At 38.7% G+C, this 21,286-nt stretch overlaps 1 long non-coding RNA gene across 1 annotated transcript in view; it reads right to left on the reverse strand.

Moving 5' to 3' along the window:
- Nucleotides 1-21,286, reverse strand: part of LOC122241137 — a 67,316-nt gene that overhangs the window by 40,421 nt on the left and 5,609 nt on the right. The window lies entirely within an intron of this gene.

The raw sequence follows: 21,286 nt of genomic DNA on the forward strand, positions 1-21,286 counted from the left end.
GAGGTCCATCCACATTGTCACAAATACTAAGATTTCATTCTTTTTTATGGCTGAATAATTTTCCATTGTATTTATATACCTTGTCTTCTTTATCCATTCAGCCATCAATGGAAACTTAGGTTGTTTCTGTATCTTGGCTATTGTAAATACTGCTGTAATGAACATGGGGGTGCATGTATCTTTCTGAATTCGTGTTTTCGTTTTCTTTGGATAAATACCCAGAAGTAGAATTGTTGGATCATATGGTAGTTTGATTTTTAATTTTTTGAGGAAACTTCATACTGTTTTCTCCAGTGGCTGCACCAATTTACAATCCCACCAACAGTGCACAAGGGTTTCCTTTTCTCCACATCCTCATCAACACATCTTTTTGATAATAGCCATTCTAACAGCTGTGAGGTGATACGTCACTGTGGTTTTGATTTGCATTTCCCTGAGGATTAATGATGCTAAGCATCTTTTCACGTACCTGTTGGCCATCTGTATGTCTTGCTGGGAAAGTGTCCATTCAGATCTGCCCATTTTAAAAAATCAGATTGTATGTTTTTTTTTTTTGCTTTTGAGTTTGTGAGTTCTTTACATATTTCAGTTATTAACCCTTATCAGACATGTGGTTAGCAAATATTTTCTCCCATTCCATAGGTTGGCTTTTCATTGTGTTGATAGTTTCCTTTGCTGTGCAGAAGCTTTTTAGTTTAACGTAGTCCCACTTGTTTATTTTTGCTTTTGTTGTGTTTGCTTTTGGTATCAAATTAAAAAACTCATCGCCAAGACCTATATAACAAGCTTATCACCTATGTTTTCTTCTAGGAGTTTCATGGTTTCAGAACCTACATTCAAGACCTTACTCCATTTTGAGTCCATTTTGTTTAGGGTGTAAGATAGGGCCCATTGCTATCCAGTTTTCCCAGCATCATCTATTGAAGAGACTGTCTTTTCCCTATTGTATTTTCTTTTTTTTTTATTTAAAAAAAATTTTTTTTAACGTTTATTTATTTTTGAAACAGAGAGACACAGAGCATGAACGGGGGAGGGGCAGAGAGAGAGGGAGACACAGAACCGGAAAGCAGGCTCCAGGCTCTGAGCCATCAGCCCAGAGCCCGACGGGGGGCTCTGGGCTCACAGACCGTGAGATCATGACCTGAGCTGAAGTCTGACACTTAACCGACTGAGCCACCCAGGCGCCCCATTCCCTATTGTATTTTCTGCCTCCCTTGTAAATTAATTGACCACATATGCATGGGTTTATTTCTGGGAGTAACAGAATTTAGCGAAAAAATTCACTTTGTCTTTGTCACTTTTCTTTTAAATAAGTATGTACTGAACACTTACCATATGCCAGACACCAAGTTACACACAGGAGATACAATAGTGAGCAAGATCGGCACAACCTCTTCTTTATACAGATAAGTAGGTAGAAAATAATTAGAGTTTATAGGAAATGCAATGAAAGAAATGTTAAAATGTCTAAACAAGAGACTAACAGAGGTCACCAGCTTTATATAGGGCAATCACAAAAGACCAAATAGAGACATTTTTTAATGTTTATTTATTATTGCGGGGGGTGGAGCAGAAAGAGAGGGAGACACAGAATCCGAAGCAGACTCCAGGTTCTGAGCTGTCAGCACAGAGCCCGACACGGGGTGAACCCATGAACCATGAGATCATGACCCAAGCCAAAGTCGGATGCTTAACCGACTGCACCACCCAGGTGCCCCTAAACAGAGACATTTAGGTGAGAAGGAGCTGGCTATGCATATTGTGGGGATAAGGACCGCATTCCAGGCAGAGAGAACAACCTGTGCTAAGGTCATAAGACTTAGGAGGAGGGAGTGAGACTGTAGAAAGAAGGACCAGTAGGGCCCAAGACTAGTGAGGGGTGAAGAAGAGGAAAAGTGACCCAAGAATGGAAAAATAAATAGGGAGCAGATCATACAGATACTAATAGGCCCTGGTAAGAAATTTGGATGTATTCCAGTTTATTTCCAAGGAAGGGTTGAGACATTGAAGGGATTCAAACAACAGAATTATGTGAGTCAATTTTCAGTTTCACATCATTTTTGCTTTTGGTGGAAAAGAAACAAAAGAGAAAGCAGAGAAACCAGTAATCTAGGCAGAAATGGACAGAGAGGTGGCAATAAGAGAGTGAAAAATCTTTACAAAGTGCTATTGTAATGGTTAATTGTACCTAATGCTACATACAATCAACCAACCAACAAATAATTATATTTTGAGGTCCCACCATATGTCCAGCATGGAAATGTAAAGATATATGATGCTTTGTTCTTGCCTTCTGGGAACTAATAATTTATTAGGAGGAAAAACTAACATATAAAAAACTATATTAATAGTCTCATAGAACCACCCTCTGACACCTAATAAATGGTTATTTCTTTAGGTTAACAGGGAAAATATGTAGAAATCTGAAGGTAATGTTTTTGTGTTAAATCATCGCTATTGTTTATTGTATTTACAGCCTGATTTTCCTGTGCCAATAACCAGAATGTGAATAATGACCAAATAGGTTATTTTGCTCCTTTCACATATCATATTTTTCCTCATTTAGACCAGGTCTTGGACATGGGGTAGGTCCCAGATTGCAGCAGGTGGTGAGAAGATTAAAAGAACAATCTAGACTTTACCAGTATATTCCAAGCTCTCGCTCACACCTGTCTATAGAGATCCTGAACTCTGGCTTCTTCACAGGACCCACTTTTGCAAATACTTCTGCCTAACTAGGAGACTGGTGGCCAACATAAGCTATTTTCTTTCTAGAAATTATAAAACACTGACTTAATTCAAATAAGCAAAGATGATCCAATGTACCAAATGGTCTCATTTAAAATAATCAGTGAGCTGTATTAGGAATGTCTTTCAGAGCAGTATCTTGAAAGAAACTGAGAGTAACTTGGCTCAGACTCAAAGGTCGTAGATGGAAAAGGTCCTTTTGCTGCTTAAATTAATCTTTGAGGCAAATTTTCAAAAATTACTGACATCGGAGATGTTCTGGCAATAGCCTCATGCCAGTGGCCTGGGTCCAGAAACTACCAGACTTTTGCCTTCCTCACAATAATTCCAGTTCTCACGGATGGCCCTCTGACTATGTCAGAAGCAACTGGAATAAGAGAAATAAAAATAAGCCAGAAGTCTAACACTTGTGACCATTACCATTCCCGGAATGCCTTTTGCAGGAGTAGGGAAGGGTAATTCTGATATCCTGGAAACATTTGAAACTGAGTAATAACACTTTGCCTACTTAAATGCCCCCTGTAGTTTCAATTAGCTGGGCACGCTTCTGAACATTCTTCTGCTGTTAGGCGAGGCATGGTTATAGCCAGCATGTATTGCTTCAGCAGTGAATAAAAGGGTGTTCTCCTCTAGAACCAACTTTTCAAACCTGTGCAAGGGCAAGGATATAATTTAAACATTTAGGTCCTAATTTGCAAGACATTTTCAGAACAGTAGGGTCAATAACACTTATATAACATTTCTACTGCTGGAAGAGGTATAAAATCCAAGAATATAGTGGCCTATTATTTTGATTATCAATTCAATAAATAGAATCATGCCATTATTGCTATTGAATGCCTAGTTAATAACCATACAGCAATACTCCAAAGCTCAAAAAAATATGAAGGGTGTTCAGATCAGCAATGGATTATTCACATTTTATAGTAGATATTTCTCAGAAAATAACACTGGTTAGAGAAACCATACTTTTCTAACTCAAAAACTGGTGTCCTTGGAGATCTTCCTAGATGTCTGTCACAACAGTTTAGGTTACCTAACAAGTTTGAGATATGCTGGGTTAAATAAAGTTAACATTTTGTTTTGTTTCACAATGCGTAAATAATGTGCTAATGCTTATTTTGGCCTCTAAGAAAGGAGATACTGTAGGCAGGACTATCTGTCCCCAGTTCACGTGACTACAGAACCCTGGGATATATGGTCCCACACTTGGCATGTATTTGCACTGGTTATTCTCTCTGCTTGGAAGAGTCTTTCCTTGACGACCACTGGGTTTGTTCTCTTACTTCCTTCCAGTCATGTGCTCAAATGGTACCCTCTCACTGGGACTATTCTCATCTATTTGTTTTATTTTATTTTTTAAATTTTGACATTTATTTATTTTTGAGAGAGAAAGTATGTGAGCAGAAGAAGGCTAGAAAGAGGGAGACAGAAGATCTGAAGCAGGCTCCGCGCAGTGAGCACAGAGCCTGATGGGGGCTTGAACTCACGAACCGTGAGATCATGACCTAAGCCAAAACCAAGAGTTGGCCACTTAACCGACTGTGCCACCCAGGTGCCCCTCACTCACCTATTTAAAAGGCCAATGTCCACCCTTACCCACTTGGTAATCCTAATTCCCCTTATCCAGCTTTTTTACCTATTGTATTTATCAGGTACATAATTCCGTAATTTATTATATTTATTTTCTGACTCCTTCCATTAGATAGGAATTTTTACTTTTATTTTACTTTTAGTTCCTAGAATAGGGACTAACATATACTAGGTTTTCAGTAAATATTTGTTGAATGAAGAAAAAAAAGAGAATTTTCTGTATTTTTTAAAAATCAAGATGTGTTCTATAAATGATATGTTTTCTTTTTTTCTGTTATAGGATTTACGATGTATGTTACAGTCAGTTATATCTTAGACTCTAGGGAATATAAATCAGGGGACAGTTGCATTTTTTGAACTCATTGCAGCCAGAGTTAATTTAATATCTGGTAAGAAACAGCTTACTGTCATTCATGACTTTTCTTTCTCTAATTTCAGCACGCCCCTTCCTCCACCTGAAATGAATTTTTCCAAGTTGTGAAGAAGCCCTTCCAACTCTATTTCAATAATAACTTCCTCATTAATTTCCTGCCCTCCTTCCCTACTAGGAAGGGCACATGAAGGGGGACAGCTGGCAATAATCCTGAAGAGCAGGCTGAAACCTTATCATAGGTGGTCTTCAAGGCAATCAGACTCTCTATGGGAAGCGATAGAGACCCACTATTTGGAGAATTTTTAAAAACATCTGAATTTCTAGAAAGGTATCTTGACAGTGATGTATCAAATGGGCTGGAGGTCAGCGGGATTCTCATTTCTAATTCTGCACCAACTCTCTGTTTCCCTTCTTGTGATGCTCTTTCCCCGTTTCTCATCTGTTTTCTCTGAGGCCACCTACTCACGTCCCAGACCTACTAGTTCTCCAAAAGAGTCTGGATATGCAACAAAGACACAGGCTCAAAGACATCCCCGTTGCATCTCTGCTGGGGTCTTCTGGACTTCTTACCCCCACTGACCAGAAGCCACAGGTCAAGGGAGGAAGGGGAAAGACATTAGCAAGACATGTGTTTCTTATCATAATCTCTGAATGCTCTCACATAATGCAAGTTAGTCCCACTTTACAAATGAGAGAAACTTTGTTCAAAAAACGTAAGTATTCTACAGAATTTCACTTAGGTAGGGAGGTTCATGCCTACAGCTGCCCCAGAGGATAAAAAATAAGACTGGCTGATGAACCGATTCTCAGTTCCAGGTAGTATGATGTGCACTTTACATAAATTGTCACAATTCAATTCTAACAGCCTCATGAGAAGCTTCAGTTCTTTTCCCCATTTTACAGGAGACTAAAGTTAGGAAGATTTCTTAATTTGTCTAAGTTCATGCAGCTAGGAGATGGTGATTCTAATCACTACAGCCCATTCTAACTAAATAGAGTCAGAAGTCCTACCTGCATATTACCGATAAACTCCAGTTCTTTCCGCTATGTCACCTTGCCTCCTGTGCTATGAAAAGCAGAGGCCGCAAGGACACATAGGGGCCTGGCTCTGACCTGAATGAGGGTCTGTTGGCCTTGGAAGTCAGTGAGCCCGTTACTCTCCCTGCCTGTCAACGCTCCTGGCCAGCCATTGATCCTGACAGTTATGGGAGAGGAGGAGTAAGTAGCTCTGGACAGATCAGTGCCCTGAACATAGAAAGTCCTTTTTACTGTATCCCCTCCATCTCCACCACCATCATCAGAGACATCAACATCAGATGTTAATTCATGTCAAAGGAGTTATTACTCAAAATACTCTATGATACAAAGAGCGGAGCAAATAAAGACTTAGAAAAATTCAATTCCCATAGATATAATGACATAACACAATAATGATGATATATCAGAAAAATCAGAAAGGTATACCGACTATGCTCAGATGTGCAAAGAAATGAGCATACTTTATTTCTTTGTAAACGATTGGGTTCTCTTCACAATCCCACACCCACCAGGTAGTTTAGAAAAGTTGTTTTAATTAAATTGCCAATTCAGTCTAACTTGGTAATTCAACCCATCCCTTTATGTAACCCAGTTTCTGCTTAGATGAGTCAGGGAAACACTTGTCAGAGTTTTGCCCTCTCCACCTGGATATCTGTAGAATGACTGCGGTATGTGTAATCTTAGGGGAGGTGGAGTTCTGGAGTGCATGAGGTATCTTCAAAGTTCTCCTGGTTTGGCCTAGTCCCCGAGCTGGTAATATCTCAGGAGGGACTTGTCACACCCTGGGTACTCTGATGCACCATTGCTAAAAACTGCCTTTAGCGATAATCATTCATATTTTGGTCACTCGACTCTGACAACGCTAGGGGCCACCATTTCCTCTTGGAGATTGGGCCCCATCTCCACTTTCGCTGACAATATGTATTCCCTGACACAGGACTGTGACTTCCACTTGGACCTTGGTCTGTGGTGGATGGCTTCATTCTTCTTAGGCAACCACCTTCGGCAAAGTTGCCAGGCAGGTCCTTCGACTACTTTGATCCAGATCCTTCTAGTTCATTCCAGGATGCTCAGGAACATCTGGAAAGCTTCATACCATACAGGAGCTGAGGGAGACTCTAAGAGCCTTAAACTTAGACCTTTGTGTACAAAGCCATGTTAGGCCATTGAATTGAATTTGGTCTAACAGCCCCCATGTTTAAGCGGAAACCTATAAGGTAATAGCTTCCAATAGTCTCTTGGAGGGCAGCAGCCACTTTCTCCTTGTCATTCCCCTCAACCTCTGCAGAATATCTCTATACTTCCAATCTCCCACTCAACCCTCACCTCCAGGAATTTGTGAAGAGAAGAAAAATTGAAGCCATCTTTTATTCCTGCCTCCCTGCCTTCTTCTACCCAGAATCCGATGGTAACGGAGAAGCCAGGCATTCCCTACCTTCTTCCTAACCTAGCCTACCCTCCTCTCATTTAAGACACTCTACTATTGTTTGTCCAGCCAGCCTCTCAGTATGTTAAAGAAGACAGGAGGCAATTGCAAAAATTCTTTTCTTTCTTACAACCCAAATTTCATGACTGTTGTTTCAGAAGAGTCAGTTTATGAGATCTACAACTGATCAATGGCTTCTTTGTTCTAACCTTGGGAAAGCCCAGCTTCTTTCCTGGGGCTATATGCTCAGTAGGTAGAAGTTTGCAAGGGATCTTGATGTGAGGGAGAAGTGTAAGCACTTTGATTTATTCTTTCAAATGATTCAAATATGATTTCAAATATGATAAATCCTACTAAAATAACAACAATCTTTGGTTCTTACCATGTCAGATACTGTGCACCAACATTATCTTTTAGTTAACTCTTACAACAACCCTGTTGTGACAGTTCTTTCACACATATTTTCAGAGAAGAAAACCAAAGCACAGAAGGATTCACGCAGTGGGTGAGGAGTTCTTGCCCTTATCCACTGTGGTCTAGAATAGTGTTTCTCAGTTTGACTACAACTCAGGTAAGAAACACAATTTATTTCACAATCAAAGTACACACATACCAAAAGCAGAGTTTCAGATAACAATCAATACTTACCATCCACTCTTTTCCTTATGTTCCACACCATTCCCTCTCTCTGTCTCTCATTTTCTTTCTTTCTTGTTTTGTTTTTTTTTTTTTTAATGCTGGTCACAACCAACAAAATTGATTTGACAACCCACTGAAGAGTCATAATTGACACTTGACAAATGCTGCTGCACCACCTCCAGTATCAATATTACCGAATTCTAATAGAAATTACATCAGACTACATTTAGCCATTTGGAAACAGGCGAAGGTAATTTTTTGTGTACATGTCGTAATTGGGAGAGCTTGAATATGAAAGACTTAAAGCAAGTAAAATAGTGAGTAAAATGTCAATTAAATGCTGTTAAGTAGCTTTAAAACTATTTAGTAAGAGGAAATCCGGAAGCTGAACAAACATAGATTTGTGGTTTAAACATTTACCATTTTCACCAAGTCTTCCTTAATTTGGCCTTCAGAACTTATATCTAGATATTTTCACCCTTCATTTTAATCTACAGGGCTTAATTATTATATCTCAGAATTTTACTTTTTCTTCCAAGGATTTAGATTAAAATGTAGCATTCGTTTTAATTCAGTACTGTAGAATTCAGTATTGTATTCAAAATCCCAAAATAGTTAAGTTTCAAAAGAGACAGACTTTCCTGAGCTCCAAATTCTTAGATGATAAATAATTTGAGTCAATGGGCAAGAAGCAAGATAAACACAGAATTGATTATGCCAATTAATAATTTGGGGACACATGAGTGACAGCTCAGGAAACAGAAGGTTCAGAAAATGTTCAAGAAGTTCAAGATCATAAAACCTAGAAAAAGCCAATAGATTTCTGTCTTTTCAGTAGAAGGATCTTTAAAAGGTTGTGTGTTGGAGTACTTTGCTTTAGGCAACTTTCGAGTAAATCAAGAAATGAGCCTTCCTCCATGTTTATTGCACTTTCTAGTTCTCACTAAATTATATCTTTGACCTTGGAGACATTTGCAATAGCACCAGGCTGTGGTTCCAAATTGGATTAGCATTGCCACGCAGATCCTTTTGGCATACTGGAAGCCCCACTCCATCAGTTATCTACTGAAGTCAGATGGATGACATTAGTAGCTCTTAGGGTTAGGTTTTTGAGATATACAACTGGAAGACAAAACAGATGCTTTTTGCAAATACAGAAAAGGAACTGTTTGAAACACAGTAAAGAAAAGAGTGAGTAAACTCTGGAAGACCTGAGCTCTCGCCCTGCAACCACCTTAAGCTAGTTTGAGGAGCCCTATGGAGTCACTTAGCCTTTTAAACCTCAGATTTCCCACCTGGAAATGCCTTCCATAACTTATCACCTGTCAATGGTCTCATAGCGACCCATGTTACACCCAATATTTGGGATCCATTATTACAGTCATATTGCACATGAGATCAAAATCACCACGGTTGGGTCATTTTTCTCAATACTTCAGAGGATACTATAAATGGCATCCGTCCTAGATTCTAGCACATTGAGAAAAACGAAGCACCAGTCTGTTTCAGGAGAGGGTTAAAAAAACAAAAAGGATGAACAAGATTGTGGGAGGAGAAATTCATGTAACCTGCAGGGGGCACTAAGGTACTTTTAGAGAAGGAATCATGAATGGTAAGGAGAGGTACCTGTTACCCCAAATGTAAGGAGGCAAATAAGAAGAAAGGAGCAGAGAGATATCATTTATCATTCCTCATATAGTTCTGTTACTCCCTGCCTTCTATCTCAAGTAGACTGCCTAGACAGCAATCTGCGATTATAAAAGATAAACTGCGAACTGATAGGAAAGGGAAAAATTCCAAAAAGAGTAGCTTCTTTCTAATAACTTGAGGATTTACCATTTAATCAGGATTAGGAAATCCAAGGAGAAAATGTTCAGTGCTCATGACATATGATTATCGGCAGAGCAGTGGTAAATTGCAGAGAGAATTCTAAGAGTCTTGGTTCTTCCTTTATAGGGTAGGGTCAAAAGGATATCACACACGGAAGACTCAAGTCAAGGCCTTATATTGCAGGACTGCTTCTTCGGAAGGAATGAATCAGGTTGAGAATGATGTCCAGAAATACCCTTACGTTTGTGTAATAGTTAACCATTTGTAAAGACCTTTTATGTAGAAACTATCTCCCTTGATCCTCATGATGACCACTTTATATTTGAAGGTTTATGGAGGTTAAGTGGTTTGCCCAAAGTCACACAGTAAATTTCAGAGAGGGAGTCTTTGATGGAAATATGGATTTCTGATGATTTTCAACAGATCAATGGGCTGTTCTGCCAACCAAGTGTGTTTTGAGGGACTTATTCACAAAGGGAAAATTCTGTTACAAACGCGAGAGATGTCAGTTTATGTTTTAGAGTGAAAATCAAATGGCAGATAGTCACAAAGCAAAATAAGAAAAATTTCTCATCACATGTTTTGTAGTTCCAAGAAGCTAACAGGAGTTTTCACAACATTGTCGAGCCAACACAAATGGCTAATCTTAACAGCACGCTAAATTGGCAGTCATGTCGTCTGCGTGATCAACAATATGCCACGCTGCTTTAAATTTATCCTGTTACAAGTCCTCTGGGTAAAGGTATCATTTCCAAAGGTCCCTGTCAGGAACTAAATAGAATTCTAGTAATAAAAGTTAATAGAAGTGGAGTCATTTCCCACCCTCCTCCACCACCAAAAAAAAAAAAAAAAAAAAAAAAAAAAAAAATCATTACTGTCTATATTCCAAAACCCCAAAGCCCGAAAGCCAAAGGGAATAAGGAGCTCAAAACAGGAAGAACAAGTTTGGGTGTGAACTCCACCTGGAAGTCTCAGGTCTCATGATGAGCCATAATGATGTCAGGAGCTTAAGGAGGGGCTTTGAAGTCGGACCTGGGGTTGAAATCCGGCTCTGCCCCTTGGAAGTGGTTAGATTTAATGAGCCTCATTTTCATATCCGTGAAATGGAAATAACATACTGATCCTGCAAGTTGATGTAAGCATCAGAAACAATAAATGAAAATGTATGGCACATAACAAATCCTCCATAACTGATGAGTAGAATTTTGGAATCCCTGATGCTCGGTGGTAAATGTGGCAAACAGCAGTGTTGAAAGGCCTGAAGACAAGTTTGAGCACCTCCCAAGCCTACCTAAAGCTAGTCCTGACCTCAGGTCTTGCGTGGGTCTGCAGATGCTGTAGGCCAAGGACTCTGTCCGTGTAGTTTTACGTTCCCTAGTGTAAAAATTTATCGTACTTTGATTTGTACAAGTCCTCCAAGATCAAAGATGGATTCTGAATGTTAGTTGTCAAATGAAACGAACGATCGTGGAAACATAAAAGCAAAGCAATTCATGTTGCCTTAGGAATAGCTCATTTGCAAAATCGAATATGCTATCACATTGACATAGTTCCTCACTTTATCTATTAAATCTTCCATTTTAGTAAAACTAGTTTGTCACAACCAAATGCTACAATTGTGTACACTTATGGACACGTCATATGTCTATAGTCGGCCTGGTGTATCTAACAAATGCAGGGGTTTGAAAAAAAAAAAAAAAAGGAAATAAAGATCCAAATTTGAAGAGCAACCTCCACGTTTCAAATACCTTTGAGTATAGTCATAGCTACCTTTTAAAACAATCCAAAATTCATAGCTTTCTAAAATTTTAGTTCTCCTAGCACATCAATCCATTAAACTAGAAATTGTTCTTTAAAAAAAAAAAAAAAGTCCAGTGGAAAAAGCTATGAATGTAGACATCATGAATTGAAACACCTCAGGTTAAATGCAGTTTATAAATGGGCACTGTTGTGGGATATGGTCCTGAGCAAGGGACTTGCTTTCCTGTTCCTGGAGCTTTTGTTCTAATCCTCCATCTAGACTTGGCCTTTTTTTTTTTTTTTTTTTTGAATTTACTTGCCTGTGGCCTGGGAAAAATGTTTATGTAAAGACTGACCTCTCTCTGGGTGTCTCAGCAGCTAGTTTGTGGTATAGATGAGTGCTCATTCAAACTCCTCTGTTCACTGTTGACTAAGACCTTGAAGAGTTCTTCAGGCTCCACTAGGCTGAAGGAGAGCCTATTGAGACTTTCAGCCTTTTTCTTACTGCCAAGTTACTTTTTTTATTAGGCTGATAAACTCCTGAATTGTTGAAAAGCAGCTGTTCAAGAAAGGACTTAGCTTATTCTCATGGGGTTTCTGGAGGTGGGGGAGATATATTTGTGAGTGGAACCCACTGGTCCCTAGCACGGTTAGACCTGTGCGACCTCTCTTTCTGACTCTAACGAGGTTTCTGGAATGTGATGGAAACACAGCACCACCTCTCAGAGAGTCATAGCCGCTCAATCAATTTTCTTTCTGTCTCCCATCTCAATGCAGATATTTTCCTATAAATCTTAGTCTTTAAAAGTAGGCTTTTAGTAATTTGATGTTCACCAGGAGAATGCTAACCTGACAGGGTAAATGCAGCTTTGCTAAGAGAAAGAAAGGAAAAGAGAAGGAAAGAGAAAAGAGAAGGCCAGGGGAAGGGAGAGCAGCGAGAGGAGGAGACGGAAAAAGAAAAAAAAAAACGAGAGAAAGTGCTCAGCTCAGCCACAGTAGCATGAGTTCTGACTACAGCTAAGCCTGGTCAGATGACTGAAAGGGTTTAAACTGTTAATTTTCACATATTGCTCAAGTAAGCAAAACTAAAAGCATTTAATTTTTCTAATAATCTCAGACATGGTTTCCTCCTAATGTACTACACAATCTGTATTGATTACTCTGTCGGTGAGATACGCATTTAATAAACATGTATTCCAAAGTGAAGCGTAAAATCAAAGTTTAAATTACTCTTTTTGAAAGCTACTTTTTTTCCCCCGGTATGTCAAAACAAAATGTACACTGGGGGGAAATAAGACTTGCATTTCAATTGTTTCTTGAGAAGCTAATTCATAACAGGCGTTGAGATGAACAGGGCAAAAACAAGCGGCAGAGGACCATAGGACTAAATTTTATTCTTTTTCAAAACAGGCTGGATGTAGGGATGTCATCCATGCGATCTTTTGAGGACAAAAAGGAGCTTAGCTGGAAGTTATACAGGAAGAATAAACTTTCATGCTTCTGAAAGACAAATGAAATTTTCCAGTACTGTTTTAAAATTGTTGAATTGATAAAGGTATTTAAATATTGATCTACTAAATAGTCCATTTATATGCATGTAATAAGGCTTAGATTACAGGCTTTTAGCGTTATTTGCAAAGGGCAGTATTTACATATAAGAGCAATTACTTTGCCAAATTTGAGGAACCAGTCTCTGAACTTTTAGTATCCCACGAAGCAAGATATGCAACTATGCAAAAATTTTACACATTTTTAATGCTCTTCAGAAGAGGTCTATAAGAAAGGAAATTGTAAATGTGCAAAGTGGTACACAGGAGGGGGTGATTAAGAGGAAAAGCAAGTTTATATTTGTAGTAGTAGAAGGTACTGTTGTTTTTGATTTGTTATATGCCTTAATCTGGCATGCTATTTCACCCTTCATGACACACATCAATACCTTCTTTATGTCTGGCTATTACCACTCATTTAAAAATCTATTTTACATGATTCTTTCAGCCAAAAATGGACCATAATGACACAGAATACAGCATGTGCTTCATAAATTCTGTAAGAATCAATACTTTGGCTGGAAATTTGTCAGTCTCTCAAAGTTATGCATCATTAAACTTTACTGTTATTACAGTGGACTCTTCTTCAAAGTTCAGTACCTAGCTCATATTGGAGAAACGCTTTCAGAGCCAGGAAAGGTTGAGAGAAGCAAAAGTTACTTGCGAGGGAATATATCCCCTCAGATGATGCTTGATTTGCAAAATGCAGATAGAACAAAAGTATTTGGCTTATGCAGGCATAGGTGGTTTATAAGATTCAGGTTACGTTTATCTAAAGGTCACAGACATGATAACCAGACAAGTTTGCAGAATCTGAAAGATATCCATCTACTGAGTAGATGCCACTTTTCTTCTAAAACTCAATTATAGTATGCAGGTTAAGAAAGAGATGACGCCTTGGATTCTTCCCCCATTTCGCACTGCTCTCTGACTCAACTGGTAATGAGAACACCTTTTGTTTTGTCCTCTGTGAGAGTGGCACTTGGTCTTTGTCGTGATGACTGGCCTGTGTAGACACCTGCTTTTTAGGCACACCTGTAGGGATTGCAGCTGTTATTGTGTCACCTACCAAAGGCCTCAGGAGCACGGGAAACAAATATTGGTGGCATCCCCTTTGTGAGCTGTCTCCTGCTTGCCATGCCACTCCATCAAGCAAGAGCTTCCCATTCTAACCATAAGGAGTTATTGAAAGGTCCCAGAGCAGACTGAGCTCTTGCTGGTGGGTTCAAGGCCTTGGCTCCTGTAGTGACCTTCACCTGTCCTGCCCTTTTGCGTCTTACCTATTACTTTCTTTATGATCTCAGAATATTTGTCACCTTCTGTGGGAAGTCCTCCCTGACCAACTTAGATTGAGCTTAGTACCCCTCTATTTTGATGAGCACTATATTGCCCCATGCTATATTTGTACCTAGTGCAATTGCCAATTTATTGTGTGGCTTCTCCATAACAGTGACAATTTTGGTAAAAACTGTGTCTTATTTGCCATTGTTGTCCCTCACTCCATCCATTGCCTGGCACATAGTAGGTGCTCACAAAAATCATCAATGAGTAAATGAATGAAGTCTTCCGTGTGCAAAGTAGAAGGTAAATACTAAAAGTCTCAAAGAGGTATAAAACTTAGCCCTTGTTCTATAGGGACTGACAACAAGATAGGGAAAACAGAGCATAGGCACAGATTTTTTTACAAAGAAGAAGAAAAGGAGCTGAGAAAAAAATTAAGTGATTTTTATCAGTTTTGAGAAACTCTTGCTTTCTTTGTGATGATATCTCCAAAAGATTATTTCTCAAACAAGTCATTTAGAGACTGCATGAATAAGTAAAAACTAAATGGCCATTTGAATGAAGGAATTCTATGAAGTCATAACAAATTTCATAAGCATGTTTTCACTGATTCCTGTGGCTGAAATGTTTCATCCACTGCTTTGTTGACAATGCCTCCAGGGCCATGTTGCTACATGGGAGAGTTTGAGGTACAAAAATTCCTTTCTACTCATTCCTTTACCCAAAGTTTCAGCTCCAGATATATTTCCAAGTTGAGTTCAAGCTCTCAACATTTCTTCTTAGGAAAAAAAAACCCCACACCTGATTCTCACTTCTTTTTTGTTGTTGTTGTTGTTTAATTTTTTTTTAATGTTTAATTTTTGAGAGAGAGAGAAAGAGAGAGAGAGAGAGAGAGAGAGAGAGAGCATGAGCAGGGAAGGGACAGAGAGAGACGGAGACACAGAATCCAAAGCAGACTCCAGGCTCTGAGCTGTTAGCACAGAGCCCAACACAAGTGTCGAGCTCACAAACCGTGAGAACATGACCTGAGCCGAAGTCGGACGCCCAACTACTTGAGCCACCCAGGCACCCCTCATTCTCACTTCTTAAAAGAGAATATAACAAAGTACTCATAATAGTATTTGGCACCCGGTTAACTTTGAATGTGTGTTTGTTTTTCTTATTTCATACTCCCTGATATCTTCAAATTACTCTTTCGGAAGCACAGTATTAAGCCTAAAAACAAGACACATGGAGAAGAAAAGGGATGTAAGGAACCTTGCAGCAAACTCTGGGACTATTTCATGCATTTGAAAGTACAGTTCAGGGTTTAGTCATCTGAATTGGCTGCTTAACAATAGGAGTTGTGCGTGGTCTGGGTAGGCGTAAGCAAGCTGGAAACTGGCACAGGTAAGATCCGTGTGCTCTCTCTTCCATCATCTTCAGCGATTTTTCCCTCAACCTGCAAGAGCCTGGGAGCTGGTCAGCCTCCTACCATATGCTGACAGGCAGTCTGCGCGGTGGGCTTTGGAGTCAGAAATTCCTGACTGAACCTGGCCCTACTATTAGCCTCCCCAAACCTCCTTTTTTATTATTTGTGAAGATGCAATTAATAACCAGTCATACCTTAAAATCTTTTGAGGATAAGTGCTAATTAATATAAAAGTAATGGCATAGGTATGCTCTGATCTCGATGAGAGAAAATCCTCTTCTAAGTAGCTAACTGATTAATGTCAGCTGTGATGGATATAAATACTACACCAAGTTGGCATCATGTGGAGTTCAATAGCCCTCTGGTGCATCACAGTATATGGTCTGTGCCCAACAGGCTATGGTCCATATTTTAAAAAATATGCCTACCACACAGTTTTGCACTTGTTCAGAATTCAACATGTGTTTCTTTAACTGAATAGAATTGATGAAAATCAGAGATGATTTTAAAAGAACGGCCAGAATACACTCCTTAAAACTTCAGTGTCTTATTAGTGTTCAAATCATAATTTGCAACTTTGCTGAGTTTTTGAGTTCCTATGGAAGATTTTGAAAGAGTCTATCAATAAGACCCCAGAAGGTCTTATAGAAAAGAAGTGAGTTTTCTGACCTACTATGAGTGTTCTATTTTTCATCTCTGAGGAGCAATGTTTTCTTTTATTTGGCTCATATGGTGGTGTCATGTACAGCACTTCAGGTTGTGCACTTTACAAGGGCATCATATCTAAGGGATACTATTTACATCATAAACACCTCTAATATTTTGGCTTTCAGATATAGTCTACCTTTAGACCTGAAAATAAATTTGTATATTTATTATGACAATTTTCAAGCAATGATGGTTAGAGATCTTGCTCTTCAAAGATCAGAGTGTTACAGTAATTTTCTGCCAGAAGAAAGTAAAATGCCTTCAGGAATAGGATGTTTTTTTCTAATTCACACAAAGCTACCATAGAGGCTTGTAGCTGCCCTATCTCCACAATGCCAAACAGCACTGAGAAGACAGTAGAATTGTAATAAATACTTGGTGAATGAACAAGTGGGTAAAGAAAACATTTCAAAGAGTACGAGTACTGTAAAGGATTATAACAATAGAAGGCAGTATTGTGAACGGTCAAGAACACACTGTGGAGTCAAAAATACCTGAGTTCAAGTTTTAGTTCTTTAGCTTGCAGTCTGCATATCTTGGATGAATTATTTAATCTCTCTGTGCTTTATTTTTCTCGTCTTTGAAATGAAAAATATAATAGCACCCATTTTATAGGTTGTTGAGAGGACTGAATGAGTTAACACATATAAAACACTTAGTATTGTGTCGTGTGCAATAGTGGTCCAGAGGACGATATTCTATAGTCAGAGTATATAGACTATAGTCCTTTATTTATTCATTTATTTAGAGAGTGTGTGTGTGTGCTCACGTGCAAGCATGAGGTGGGGGGAAGGGGAGTGGGGAAGGGGGGGAGCGGGAGCAGGCTCTGCATTGTGAGCACAGAGCTCACCTGGGGACATGAACTCAAGAACCATGAGATCATGACCTGAGCCAAAACCAAGAGTTGGACACACAACCGACTGAGTCACCCAGGCACCCCTACAGTCTATTTTTTAAATGTGCCTAATGCACAATTTTGCCCATATTAGGAATCCAACACATACATTTGGATTGAATAGAAATGATGAGAAGGAGAAAATTGTGGAAATACACTCCTAAAAGTTTAGAATCTTATTGTTCAAATCAAGACAAGTATTCAGTAAATAAATGCCTTGGCAATAAAAGTGATCACGGTGGGGGCACCTGAGTGGCTCAGTCAGTTGAGCTCCAACTTTGGCTCAGGTCATGATCTCACGGTTCGTGAGTTCGAGCCCTGTATTGGGCTTGCTGCTCTCAGTGCGTAGCCCACTTCAGATCCTCTACCCCCTTTCTCTCTCTACCACCCAACTAGCACTCTCTTTCTCTGTCAAAAATAAACATTAGGGGCGCCTGGGTGGCTCAGTCGGTTAAGCGTCCGACTTCGGCTCAGGTCATGATCTCACGGTCCGTGAGTTCGAGCCCCGCGTCGGGCTCTGTGCTGACAGCTCAGAGCCTGGAGCCTGTTTCAGATTCTGTGTCTCCCTCTCTCTGACCCTCCCCCGTTCATGCTCTGTCTCTCTCTGTCTCAAAAATAAATAAACGTTAAGAGAAATTAAAAAAAAATAAAATAAAAAAAATAAATAAACATTAAAAAAAGAAAGAAAGAAAGAGATCATGGTGAAGGAGGAGGAGAATGAGGAGGGAAAAAAAGGCAAGGACAAAAAATTGATCAGTCAAGAGTCAAAGTCAGTCCTCACAATGGCTTACAAATTCCTCAAAGATGTGTACCACCACCCTATCTATAGTCTCCTAGGCCCTTTATCCACAAACCTATCCTCCCTCTCTCCCTCTGTTCCAGCCACATTTACCTTCCTGCCGTTCCTTGAGTATGTCACACACGCTCCTGTCTTAAGACTTTTGTTGAAGTTATGTTCTCTGCTTCAGATGCTTTTTCTTCAGATATTGGTTGGGATAATTTCCTTCTTTCTTCAAGTCTTTGCTCAAATGTCACTTTTTCAGTAAGACCTATGTACCCTCACCCTCCTATATAATATCACCTATGTCAACCCTACCCTTACCTTGCCTCCATACACGCTTTCTTCCCTAACTCTACTTTTTCTTTTACCTTTGGCACATCTTTATTTATTGTGTTTGTTACTTACTGTCTCTCTCCCTTCACCAAGCACCCCTCCCCCCATGAGAATGTAAGCCTAAAGAGGGAAGAGTTTTTTGTTGATTTTATTCACTGATATAACCCAAGGAACTGGTGTACCTGACCCATAATAGGTGCCAAATAAATATTAGTTGCAAGATTTCTCATTTTTTTAAATCCTCTTCTCTCTTGTCATTGTTTTTTCTTTCTGTTGAAATCCAATAAAAATCTTCATTTTGCACCTGATATTACTTTGGTTATAGGATTTCCATGAGACAATTAACATTCTGTATCCTGGCCTAGTTCTAATATGAGCAAAGACCATCCAGAGCTTAGAAGAGCAAGATTTTCCTTTGCTTTGCTTTGTGACGTTCAAACTTCATGCCTTTCTGGGAAAATCACAAAAGACAAAAAGTTTGCACTTATATAAAAATACTCCTGATTCAAATCTTTCTTGAAGAAGCTAAAATATGCATTTCTTCAATGCATAGTTTTTCAAGGTACAAGAACAAGTGCATAAATGGCTTCCGAAGAAACTAATCAACATTCGCAATCATCAATATGTATTTCTGGTTGTAAAGTAAAGTACAATTTAACAAATAATGAGAAGACAGGATAAACATGAGCAGAATACGGAAACTTTAGGAGGGGGTGTGTAAATAAGATATACAGTAATTTAAAATTTTTGAAGCTCTTAGGTAGTTAAGAAATATAACATAATTAGAAATACCAGTAACTTTTTCTGTATATACATTCTCAAGTGTGTGTAATATATCCGCTCCACCCACACATAGTTTCATTAAAAGACTAGAAACAATTACACCCAGACTGTGTATGTTTAACATACTAAATAACTAACAAAGATTGAGAAACTAACCCTTTTTTCCTAATGCAAACGTTTCTCTACATCCTACTCTTAAATTTTTCTCATGCCCCATAAATGTAAGTAAATTTTATCTGTTTCCACTTTGCCACAAATATTAAATTACACACTGTCAGCTGGAAAACGTAATTTTATATGAGAATTTGTTTATTTGCCATTTCCAAATAGATATTTCTATTTACGATTTTAGCAAATTTCATTTTTAATTTTTTTTTGTAAATTGTATGAGTTTGTCAGTTTTCTTGTTTATTTTTTAGATTTTATTTTTAAGTAATCTCTGCACCCGATGTGGGGCTCGAACTCACAATCCGTGTCATGTGCTCCACGAACTGAGCCAGCCAGGCACTCTGAGTTTTTCAGTTAAAAAAAAAAATATTTCATACTAACATTCTGTGAATATTAGGAAATGTTTTTTATGCTTACTGCCTGTCTAGTAGATTGCTTAGAGAATTGTTTTTCTTATTTTGGGTTAATTGTTGTTTAATTGCTAAATCCAAGGGGTCAATGCCTAGAAATTTAAGTATTATAAAAGAAAATTTTATTTTTTTCATTAATATTATTTCTGTAATATTTCATACACACCTATAATTCTGGAAAGCATTTCATTCATTATTCATCTATTCATATTCAACAAATAATTCTATATTCCTTTTTACCAAAGCAAAGCTCGACTTTTTGACTTTGATTTGTGGAAGTTCATTGTTAGGTAGATGCCACATTGTGTGGGGTGCTGTGATATGTTGTATTTAGCTGTCAATATCTATAAACATTTCTCAATATGACCTGTGAATGTTAAGCTGTTTACACTGTTGCCTGCAATTATCTCTTCAGAAATGTGACAGAAGAAATGGGTTCATGTCACCCATAGGATTTGAGAAGCATCTAGTGAAAATCATTGTAGCTTGGCTTCTATTTTAAGACATTACCTGCCAGTTATTATCATGCACTTACATTATTTCTGTGTCGTGCAAAATATTTTAGAATGGCTTTTATTGTTATTCCTTGACAGTTTCCTGATGTTTAGGACACTATGATTTCCATTTTTAGTGGGAGTTTTTTGATTACCTAGGTTCCTCCTATCCAAAGGAATGGCTTATGTTTGTTCATTGGTATTTACAAAAATGGCATTGATGGTCCTTTCCATAGGAATAAGAATATTAAGAATGCAAAACCAAATGAGTAGATGCAGTTAATATATTTAAATTCAAATTAAGGAATAATTGTCATAAAATAGCTAATACTTTCTGGGTGCCTACCAGATGCTAAATATTCTTGTTTTGTTTTCATGATCTCGCTTAAAGAAGCACCTACGAAGTAGATAGTATAGATAGTTTTACAAATGAGGAAAAGGAGGATCAGAGATAGTAAATAACTTCCCTAGGGTCTTAGAGTAGTAAATGGCAAATCCAGACACAGCCCAGATGTTTCTAATGCCAAAGCAATGATTTTATCCACTATGCAGTTTTCACTTACTGACATCAAATCCGTTTCCAAAATTAATTCTCGATAGTGGGAAGGGCATTGTGTACCTAAAGGGTAGGAAAAGGAATTCTGTTCATGTATTAGTTATGTATTGCTGTGTAACAAATTACTTCCTAAACCTAGCAGTGTAAGGCAACAAATACCGTGGGCCAGGAATGGGACATAGCTTAACTGGATCCTCTGGATCAGGTCCTCAGAAGACTGCAGTCAAAGTGATCACCAGAGCTGCAGTCACCTCAAGATTCGACAAGAGGCTCCCTCAAATGGTTGGTGACAAGATTCAGTTCCTCATGTGTCGTTGGACTAGAAGCCTCAGTATCTCACTAGTTGTTTGCTGGCGCCTCCCTCAGTTCCTTGCCACATAGGCTCTCCCATAAGGCAGCCTGGAGAATGGCAGCTGGCTTCCATCAAGATGAGCAAGCAAAAAAACAACAGAGAGTGGGCAAAACCGAAGTCACCTCTTTGTAAACTAATCTCAGAAGTGACACATAAGAAGCAAGTCACTAGGTACCTCCT

Source organism: Panthera tigris, chromosome C1, assembly GCF_018350195.1.
Source record: "Panthera tigris isolate Pti1 chromosome C1, P.tigris_Pti1_mat1.1, whole genome shotgun sequence".
In the NCBI taxonomy this organism is placed as follows: domain Eukaryota; kingdom Metazoa; phylum Chordata; class Mammalia; order Carnivora; family Felidae; genus Panthera; species Panthera tigris.